We start from the raw sequence: 10,857 nt of genomic DNA on the forward strand, positions 1-10,857 counted from the left end.
CGCCACAATGCCTTGCAAATGGCACCTTTGTTGCCGTACATGCCGGGAGAGCGTCTGCTCTTCTACCTGGCGACGCATGCATTAACCTCAAAAGCTTCGAAAAGATGGAGCCTGGAGCTGGTGGAGCCTCGATCGGGATGGAAATGTGTGCATTTCTGTACTCCAGCAGTTTCAACTTGCTACTTGCGTGCAATATAGGGTATATTTTTGCTTATAATCTAATAATCGAGAATCTAATAATTCTCCATAAGTCTTACCAAATATTTTTTAAATTATCTTTTCATAGTTTTGAAGTCTTTAATGAGACGGGACTATTGGATATAATTTACCTTGAATATTTTTAGAATTTAAATATTTAGGAACTATCTGGACTTTCGGACAGTAAGAAGAAAAATGCTCATTATTTAATGTTGAGGATTTAAGCGGTAGCTGCTGTTTTTGTTGCCACCTGTTGACAGGTTTCACAATTTAGTCTTATTATATCTTCAGCTCCGCAACCTAAGCAAAATATCATCTTGTCAGATTGCAATCTGCGTGTTTATGGCCAAACCTGCGACAATTCCAGCATTGTATCTCTTCTAAGGCTTTAGTTCTTTTTAGCTCGAAAATTTCTTGCTCTAATAGATGGTTATTTGAACGATCCTGGTCATAATCCAATTCAATAATTTGCTTACGTGTGTTTGATTTCAGGTTAGCGGTGTTATTCTTCTGCTCACTCAAAAGCTTCACGTCTACGAAATTCTCAACTGGCTAACCGAATTGTTTTCTATATGCAACAACTCTTTTCTCATAAACGGTCTCAGATTTCGTTTCAGAATTAACGATAGTTGACTCTCGCTAATAGGGTATTGTAAGCGATCTAGTAAATGCATAACTCCGTTATGAAATTCGTCAACGAAAGTTGATTTGCTGCTTGCGATCTCTTACCATTACGACCATTAAAGTCTTTCAATATTGCCAAAACTAAGTGGCAAGATTATGTTTTGGCAGACTCTAACTTTAAAAAACCAAGTAGGGTAGATGTAAAATTTGGGATAGATTTGTATACTCATATTTTAAAAGACGGAATAGTAAAAATAGACGGACTACTTGGTCAAAAAACAGAATTCAGATGGATTATATCCAGTTGCACCAATTCAAAAGGTGATAAATTGATTGTGGCGACAAAAATTTAAGTTGGGGACTTAGAGCGGTTCTGGGAAAGTGGAAAGAATGACGAAAACAACAAGAAGAGATGAGAGTGGCAGGTATATGGTCAAAATACCATTTAAAAAAGAAAAGGATCTAAGAGATTCAAAACCACAAGCTATAGCAAGATTTTACAGTTTAGATAGAAAGCTCAGCAATAATAAAAATTTAACAGAAAATAGCTGTAAGATATGAATATTAGTTTAAGATTTACTTATCTATAGTATTATAAGAAATACCAATGTACTCGATATATCGATACATGTCCTCTACAAGGATCGATATGCCAACACACATTCATTCGAAGACGACGATCAAGTAGAAAGAACAAATAATAATAACGTGCTTTTTAAATTTTATAAATCAGGTGTGGGGTTTGCCCAAAAAAAAAAACTCTGCGATGAAATAGGCAGACATAAGAGCGGCGCCGGAAGAATATAATGCAAATGTGGAGAAGGCTCGAGAAGCATTCACGCCGCGACAAGACAACGCTTGCCGAAATTTACCATGCGATCATATGAATACGAAATGTCAGTCACGCCGTTTGCAGCAGTTGGAACAATTGTACGTTTCTCGCAAGCGCTTAGCTGATCTTAAATTAGGCTGTGGAGTTGGAAACGCCGAGAGACTGCATCGACTTGACACATATTGAGGCGTTGATGCGTACATTTTCTGGAGATTACGACCAGGCTGTAACCAGTTGGATAAGTAACTTTGAGGACATTATGAATTTCCATGGTGTATCCGAGTCCAAATGCTGGATATTGGCAAAGCGGCTGCTAGGCGGATCGGCGAAGGCGTACATCGACCATGTAGCGCCACTGACTTGGCAATTGATGCGATCAGAATTGCTCAACGTCTTTGAGCAGAAAGTGACGGCGTGGGCCATTGGAAAGCGACTGGAGGCGCGAAAAATTGCAAACAATGAAAGCGCACTGCAATATTTCGTCGCAATGTGCAGCATAGCGTCGCACGCAGACATGGCCACGAGCGATGTGGTCAAATTTATCGTAGAGGGACTGTAGGACAAGACGAGCATGGCAGCATCCATGCTATATTGCAGCACACTTAACGAGTTGCGTGGTAAGATGGTCACCTATGATAAGGTCAGAAGAGCTCCTGGAGTCTTAGCAAATCGTAGCGAAAGTATGACAAAGGGAAAAGTAAATGTGAGTATGGCAGCAGGGCAGCAGCATGGTGGTGGCGCAATGCGTTGCTACAACTTTCGGCAATTCGGGCACATTATGAAGGAATGCAGTCAGCCAAAGGGGGCATGTTTCAACTGTTGGAGCACCGGCCACCAATATTCGCAGTGCCCAATAAGAAAGATGGCCACTAGAGTAGCTGCAGTTCAAGATGAGGAGCGACCGGGAGAGAAAAACAACGACGATTTAGCGGCTGTCCAGTTAATCACTTAATGACTTCCGTTTGGTGAACAAAGAGTCGTCTGTATTTTTAATCTGTTTGTACAGGTAGCCCTGTAAGTTTTATTCATAAGTCTTTGATACCGAAGTCGAAGCAAAATGCCATTAGTTTAGGTTAGGCTAGGTTAGGTTCAGGCGGTAGCCTGGGGGAGTGATGAAACCCTCCCAAGCTCACTTGGACCTGTAGAAGGTTCGTTGTGATGCCGCATGGGCGTGTGCCCCTTCCCAATGCCTAAAAACCGTGGAGAGCAGGCTGTTGCAAATGAAGGGCAGTCCTATCCGGAGGCTTGGATGACTCTGGACAAGGTCCCCGGTTTGATTTCGGACAGGTCCGAAATGTCCGTAAGGAAAGCGGCCCCGAGAATACGAAGACGACGATTTCCAAGGGCCGGGCAGTGGCAGAAGAAGTGGGGGACCGATTCCTCCTCTTCCTCGTCGCGACAACTACTGCGGAAGTCGTTATGAGGGATTGACAGTCTAGAGGCATGAGTGCCGATCTGCCAGTGTCCCGTAATGGCTCGAGTAACTGCAGAGCACTGTGCTCTGCTGAGTCTATACAGCTCGGCTGAGCGGTTCTTCGATCGATGTGGCCATATCAATCTTGAGACCCTACAGGAAACGGTTTGCTGCCATCCTATTGGCATTTTGCTCGAACAATTCGTGCGTGAGGAGCCAGAGGCATCGCTACCTGCTTCCTCTCCGATAGGAGACGATTCGTACCCTGCCTTGCTAGCTCGTCGGCGGCGTCATTCCCCTCGATGTCCCTGTGGCCTGGGACCCATATTAGGAAGAGGTCTAACTGCTCTGCGATCTCGTGCAGAGACCTGCGGCAGTCATTTACGGTCGCTGAGTTCGACGATATTGAGCCTAAAGCTTTAATAGCTGCTTGGCTGTCCGAGAAAACGCACACTAAGTGCGTGTCTAGAAGTAGTTTGCAGACGATGGAAATGGCCTCCTTGATGGCTACAACCTCCGCTTGGAACATACTGCAGTGGTTCGGGAGCCTGAAGCAATGACTGATGTTCAGCTCGCTGCAGTAGACTCCGCCTCCCACGCGGCCGTCTAATTTTGAGCCATCAGTGTAGAAGTGAACCGCATTTGCGGGTCCTGGTTCGCCCATCTCCCAGTCCTCCCTAGGTGGGATTGATACCTGGAAAGGCGTGGAGAGGTGATCACTAGAGATACAGTAACCTGCACTCTCTGGTAATTGCGGGAGTCACATCAGGATTCCCGAGTGCCCAACCAAGGACGCTTTCCACAGTTTGGCTTCTCTCATTTTGAGGGCAGAAAGTGTTGCTACCTTCTTACCCATGAGATCTACAAAGTGGAGGTTCAGCACAGTATCCAGGGCTTCCCCTGGAGTAGTGCGTAGCCCGCCAGTTATGCATAGCTCTGCAATGCGTTGAACTCTACTGAGTCTGTTAAGACAAGTTCTTTTGTCCAGGGCTGGCCACCATACTTCCACTCCATAGAGCATGATTGGTCGTATGATTGCGCTGTATAGCCACCGAAATGGGTCATTCCCCATTTTAGCCCGATTGCTTTCCTGGATTTGTAAAGGGCCACTGTGGCCTTCTTTACTCTATCCTCTATGCTCAATTTCCAGTCGAGCTTTCTATCGTGGATTAGGCCAAGATACTTGGCGTTGTTGCTGAAGACTAGCGCTTCCCCACATAGTTTTGGGGGAATCAGTGCCGGAACTTTGTACTTCCTTGTGAAGAGCACCAGTTCCGTTTTAGACGGGTTGACGCCTAGACCTCATTTGTCTGCCCATTTTGACATCTTCATGAGTTTTTTATGAGTTATACTCAAATGAGCTTTTATCAGTCCACAAAACGCTTCTCAAGAACTTCTTTAGCTTATGCACATACTCCTTCGCAAACGCCAGTCTTTTTAGTTTGTTTGCCTTTGTCATAAACGGCACGTCCTTGGACTTAGAGGTATTAAAATGTCATTCCTTTAAACGTCGTCCGGCTGCGTTAACTGATTGGGTTCTCTGCGGTCAAGTTGAAGAGTCTGCAGCAATTTGAGGCTTCAGAAACACATTTTTTGTAAGTGCGCGTAGAAGGACTCGGACTTCAGTTGGAGTTGTTTTACGCTTGGCGCATTATCTGGTTAAATTTCTGAAACCATTATGTTTTTTAAACTTATTAAATTTATAGTGAACAGTTTCGTTCAACAATACGAGAGAAAAGACAATTTATGAGCTCACTTCCCTTTGGCAAGCGGTATCTCCGGAGATCCTTCAAAATTTAGTGGATTCTGTAACACGGCGACTCTAAAAAGTTATGGAAGCTAAAGGAGGATATATATTTTATTAAATTTTGCTTAATTCATTCACTTTTGTAAAGTTTAAACTTTGTTATTTAAATTAACCAATCTTTTCAAAATACTTATGCCATACTGTGAAATTACTTAGTAATTAAAATCTTTTTAAGTTTGAATGAAAATATATTTGTTTCCTTATTTTCAAATGTCTATTAGTTATATATTTAAAAGAAAAATAAATCAAAAATTCTTAACAAAGTCACAAAAAAGTTATGCTAAAAAATACACGATTTTTACTTCGTCAAAATAATTATGCCGACTAGTGTATGCCTATCCAGGCCACGACAAAGAATTTTACGTTGCACTGTATTTGCAACTAAATGTCTACACAGAAGGTCGAAAAAGGTCGAACCAAATATTGAGTTGTGCGGCTGAGGTTGGATCTCCGTTGGATATACTGAGTTAATATATATACATGTTCGAAATCATGAAGATAGACAAAGACTCTATTTTTAGAGTCCATTAATCGACGTATTGTTTGTGTAGTCCAAATTTGTTTTCGTAAGTCCAAAAGGCATGACTCTGAATCTATACCAAGGACGATTTGGTACAGTGAAGGCTGTTAGATCTCTGCAAGATTCCTTCAGATTTATTTGCCAAAGGGCGTGCTTCAGATCTAAAGATGAAATACTAAAGAAAAATACCATTTATCTTGGGTTGTCACTTTATCGTCACTGAGTTGACTTTGCGTGAATCTAGATGCATACGAAATTTGCTATCCTGTTGTACTACTATTCCAAGAACTAGCTGGCGGTGCTACTTCTTTGAATCCCTAAACTAAGCATATCATCGATTTCCGCAAGAATTCGTTTTTCCACCGCCAGTGATACTGAGAAATATCTCTGTTTTATTGGCTTCGCTGATGAAAGTAATTTGATTGACTTCTCTAACATAGACGTTTTCCCCATGCCTTCCGTATTAAAATAAATGCCGTTGTTGTTGTTCGGCATTTAACCATTCTGGGAACTCAATCGCATTTATTGAAAACGCTTTTACTAGTTTTTCCATCAGGCCAAAAGTATTCCAAAAATTCATTCCCAGATATATGTAGATTTTTGTATAATTAGGAATTATATATAAGGTAGGAGACGGCGAAAACCAAATTGCCATCTGCAGCCATCCGGTATGGTGTCCATGATCCCCTCAAGCACATTGCCCAGCACTGGCAACAGACAGATACCCCGATATGAGGTAGGATCGGTCCGGTCCTTATCGGGTCCCTTCAGAAATGGGAAGTACCCTGTCTTCAGGCAGCGGGAATACATCGCTGTCATGTGCTGAGGGATGGCACGCCACAATGCCTTGCAAATGGCACCTTTGTTGCCGTACATGCCGGGAGAGCGTCTGCTCTTCTACCTGGCGACGCATGCATTAACCTCAAAAGCTTCGAAAAGATGGAGCCTGGAGCTGGTGGAGCCTCGATCGGGATGGAAATGTGTGCATTTCTGTACTCCAGCAGTTTCAACTTGCTACTTGCGTGCAATATAGGGTATATTTTTGCTTATAATCTAATAATCGAGAATCTAATAATTCTCCATAAGTCTTACCAAATATTTTTTAAATTATCTTTTCATAGTTTTGAAGTCTTTAATGAGACGGGACTATTGGATATAATTTACCTTGAATATTTTTAGAATTTAAATATTTAGGAACTATCTGGACTTTCGGACAGTAAGAAGAAAAATGCTCATTATTTAATGTTGAGGATTTAAGCGGTAGCTGCTGTTTTTGTTGCCACCTGTTGACAGGTTTCACAATTTAGTCTTATTATATCTTCAGCTCCGCAACCTAAGCAAAATATCATCTTGTCAGATTGCAATCTGCGTGTTTATGGCCAAACCTGCGACAATTCCAGCATTGTATCTCTTCTAAGGCTTTAGTTCTTTTTAGCTCGAAAATTTCTTGCTCTAATAGATGGTTATTTGAACGATCCTGGTCATAATCCAATTCAATAATTTGCTTACGTGTGTTTGATTTCAGGTTAGCGGTGTTATTCTTCTGCTCACTCAAAAGCTTCACGTCTACGAAATTCTCAACTGGCTAACCGAATTGTTTTCTATATGCAACAACTCTTTTCTCATAAACGGTCTCAGATTTCGTTTCAGAATTAACGATAGTTGACTCTCGCTAATAGGGTATTGTAAGCGATCTAGTAAATGCATAACTCCGTTATGAAATTCGTCAACGAAAGTTGATTTGCTGCTTGCGATCTCTTACCATTACGACCATTAAAGTCTTTCAATATTGCCAAAACTAAGTAGCAAGATTATGTTTTGGCAGACTCTAACTTTAAAAAACCAAGTAGGGTAGATGTAAAATTTGGGATAGATTTGTATACTCATATTTTAAAAGACGGAATAGTAAAAATAGACGGACTACTTGGTCAAAAAACAGAATTCAGATGGATTATATCCAGTTGCACCAATTCAAAAGGTGATAAATTGATTGTGGCGACAAAAATTTAAGTAGGGGACTTAGAGCGGTTCTGGGAAAGTGGAAAGAATGACGAAAACAACAAGAAGAGATGAGAGTGGCAGGTATATGGTCAAAATACCATTTAAAAAAGAAAAGGATCTAAGAGATTCAAAACCACAAGCTATAGCAAGATTTTACAGTTTAGATAGAAAGCTCAGCAATAATAAAAAGTTAACAGAAAATAGCTGTAAGATATGAATATTAGTTTAAGATTTACTTATCTATAGTATTATAAGAAATACCAATGTACTCGATATATCGATACATGTCCTCTACAAGGATCGATATGCCAACACACATTCATTCGAAGACGACGATCAAGTAGAAAGAACAAATAATAATAACGTGCTTTTTAAATTTTATAAATCAGGTGTGGGGTTTGCCCAAAAAAAAAAACTCTGCGATGAAATAGGCAGACATAAGAGCGGCGCCGGAAGAATATAATGCAAATGTGGAGAAGGCTCGAGAAGCATTCACGCCGCGACAAGACAACGCTTGCCGAAATTTACCATGCGATCATATGAATACGAAATGTCAGTCACGCCGTTTGCAGCAGTTGGAACAATTGTACGTTTCTCGCAAGCGCTTAGCTGATCTTAAATTAGGCTGTGGAGTTGGAAACGCCGAGAGACTGCATCGACTTGACACATATTGAGGCGTTGATGCGTACATTTTCTGGAGATTACGACCAGGCTGTAACCAGTTGGATAAGTAACTTTGAGGACATTATGAATTTCCATGGTGTATCCGAGTCCAAATGCTGGATATTGGCAAAGCGGTTGCTAGGCGGATCGGCGAAGGCGTACATCGACCATGTAGCGCCGGTGACTTGGCAATTGATGCCATCAGAATTGCTCAACGTCTTTGAGCAGAAAGTGACGGCGTGGGCCATTGGAAAGCGACTGGAGGCGCGAAAAATTGCAAACAATGAAAGCGCACTGCAATATTTCGTCGCAATGTGCAGCATAGCGTCGCACGCAGACATGGCCACGAGCGATGTGGTCAAATTTATCGTAGAGGGACTGTAGGACAAGACGAGCATGGCAGCATCCATGCTATATTGCAGCACACTTAACGAGTTGCGTGGTAAGATGGTCACCTATGATAAGGTCAGAAGAGCTCCTGGAGTCTTAGCAAATCGTAGCGAAAGTATGACAAAGGGAAAAGTAAATGTGAGTATGGCAGCAGGGCAGCAGCATGGTGGTGGCGCAATGCGTTGCTACAACTTTCGGCAATTCGGGCACATTATGAAGGAATGCAGTCAGCCAAAGGGGGCATGTTTCAACTGTTGGAGCACCGGCCACCAATATTCGCAGTGCCCAATAAGAAAGATGGCCACTAGAGTAGCTGCAGTTCAAGATGAGGAGCGACCGGGAGAGAAAAACAACGACGATTTAGCGGCTGTCCAGTTAATCACTTAATGACTTCCGTTTGGTGAACAAAGAGTCGTCTGTATTTTTAATCTGTTTGTACAGGTAGCCCTGTAAGTTTTATTCATAAGTCTTTGATACCGAAGTCGAAGCAAAATGCCATTAGTTTAGGTTGGGCTAGGTTAGGTTCAGGCGGTAGCCTGGGGGAGTGATGAAACCCTCCCAAGCTCACTTGGACCTGTAGAAGGTCCGTTGTGATGCCGCATGGGCGTGTGCCCCTTCCCAATGCCTAAAAACCGTGGAGAGCAGGCTGTTGCAAATGAAGGGCAGTCCCATCCGGAGGCTTGGATGACTCTCGGACAGGTCCGAAATGTCCGTGAGGAAAGCGGCCCCGAGAATACGAAGACGACGATTTCCAAGGGCCGGGCAGTGGCAGAAGAAGTGGGGGACCGATTCCTCCTCTTCCTCGTCGCGACAACTACTGCGGAAGTCGTTATGAGGGATTGACAGTCTAGAGGCATGAGTGCCGATCTGCCAGTGTCCCGTAATGGCTCGAGTAACTGCAGAGCACTGTGCTCTGCTGAGTCTATACAGCTCGGCTGAGCGGTTCTTCGATCGATGTGGCCATATCAATCTTGAGACCCTACAGGAAACGGTTCGCTGCCATCCTATTGGCATTTTGCTCGAACAATTCGTGCGTGAGGAGCCAGAGGCATCGCTACCTGCTTCCTCTCCGATAGGAGAGGATTCGTACCCTGCCTTGCTAGCTCGTCGGCGGCGTCATTCCCCTCGATGTCCCTGTGGCCTGGGACCCATATTAGGAAGAGGTCTAACTGCTCTGCGATCTCGTGCAGAGACCTGCGGCAGTCATTTACGGTCGCTGAGTTCGACGATATTGAGCCTAAAGCTTTAATAGCTGCTTGGCTGTCCGAGAAAACGCACACTAAGTGCGTGTCTAGAAGTAGTTTGCAGACGATGGAAATGGCCTCCTTGATGGCTACAACCTCCGCTTGGAACATACTGCAGTGGTCCGGGAGCCTGAAGCAATGACTGATGTTCAGCTCGCTGCAGTAGACTCCGCCTCCCACGCGGCCGTCTAATTTTGAGCCATCAGTGTAGAAGTGAACCGCATTTGCGGGTCCTGGTTCGCCCATCTCCCAGTCCTCCCTAGGTGGGATTGATACCTGGAAAGGCGTGGAGAGGTGATCACTAGAGATACAGTAACCTGCACTCTCTGGTAATTGCGGGAGTCACATCAGGATTCCCGAGTGCCCAACCAAGGACGCTTTCCACAGTTTGGCTTCTCTCATTCTGAGGGCAGAAAGTGTTGCTACCTTCTTACCCATGAGATCTACAAAGAGGAGGTTCAGCACAGTATCCAGGGCTTCCCCTGGAGTAGTGCGTAGCCCGCCAGTTATGCATAGCTCTGCAATGCGTTGAACTCTACTGAGTCTGTTAAGACAAGTTCTTTTGTCCAGGGCTGGCCACCATACTTCCACTCCATAGAGCATGATTGGTCGTATGATTGCGCTGTATAGCCACCAAAATGGGTCATTCCCCATTTTAGCCCGATTGCTTTCCTGGATTTGTAAAGGGCCACTGTGGCCTTCTTTACTCTATCCTCTATGCTCAATTTCCAGTCGAGCTTTCTATCGTGGATTAGGCCAAGATACTTGGCGTTGTTGCTGAAGACTAGCGCTTCCCCACATAGTTTTGGGGGAATCAGTGCCGGAACTTTGTACTTCCTTGTGAAGAGCACCAGTTCCGTTTCAGACGGGTTGACGCCTAGACCTCATTTGTCTGCCCATTTTGACATCTTCATAAGTGTGCTTGTCAGGCACTCACACAGCATCTGCGGGAATTTACCCGATAATGATATAGAAACATCGTCCGCATACGCCACCACGCAGCAGCCACCCCCCTCTATCTCCCGCAGCAGTTCGTTCACTGCCACGTTCCATAGGAGAAGCGAGAGGACTCCGCCCTGCGGGGTGCCTCTACTGACAAATCTGGTGGACATTGACGTCACCAGTGATGCCTCAACCGTCCTGCATTGTAGCATCTGATCGATC

At 43.9% G+C, this 10,857-nt stretch overlaps 2 long non-coding RNA genes across 2 annotated transcripts; both read right to left on the bottom strand.

Moving 5' to 3' along the window:
* Positions 1-312: 312 nt before the first annotated feature.
* Positions 313-1,084, bottom strand: LOC117186796. The gene is made up of 3 exons (XR_004471695.1): positions 928-1,084; positions 675-859; positions 313-617 (listed from the first exon to the last, which is right to left on the bottom strand). It is a non-coding gene; the product is annotated as an uncharacterized LOC117186796 (long non-coding RNA).
* Positions 1,085-6,542: 5,458 nt separating this feature from the next.
* Positions 6,543-7,314, bottom strand: LOC117186822. The gene is made up of 3 exons (XR_004471707.1): positions 7,158-7,314; positions 6,905-7,089; positions 6,543-6,847 (listed from the first exon to the last, which is right to left on the bottom strand). It is a non-coding gene; the product is annotated as an uncharacterized LOC117186822 (long non-coding RNA).
* Between the last annotated feature and the right edge of the window lie 3,543 nt (positions 7,315-10,857).

The sequence above is a fragment of the Drosophila miranda genome, chromosome XR (assembly GCF_003369915.1).
Source record: "Drosophila miranda strain MSH22 chromosome XR, D.miranda_PacBio2.1, whole genome shotgun sequence".
Classification (NCBI taxonomy): domain Eukaryota; kingdom Metazoa; phylum Arthropoda; class Insecta; order Diptera; family Drosophilidae; genus Drosophila; species Drosophila miranda.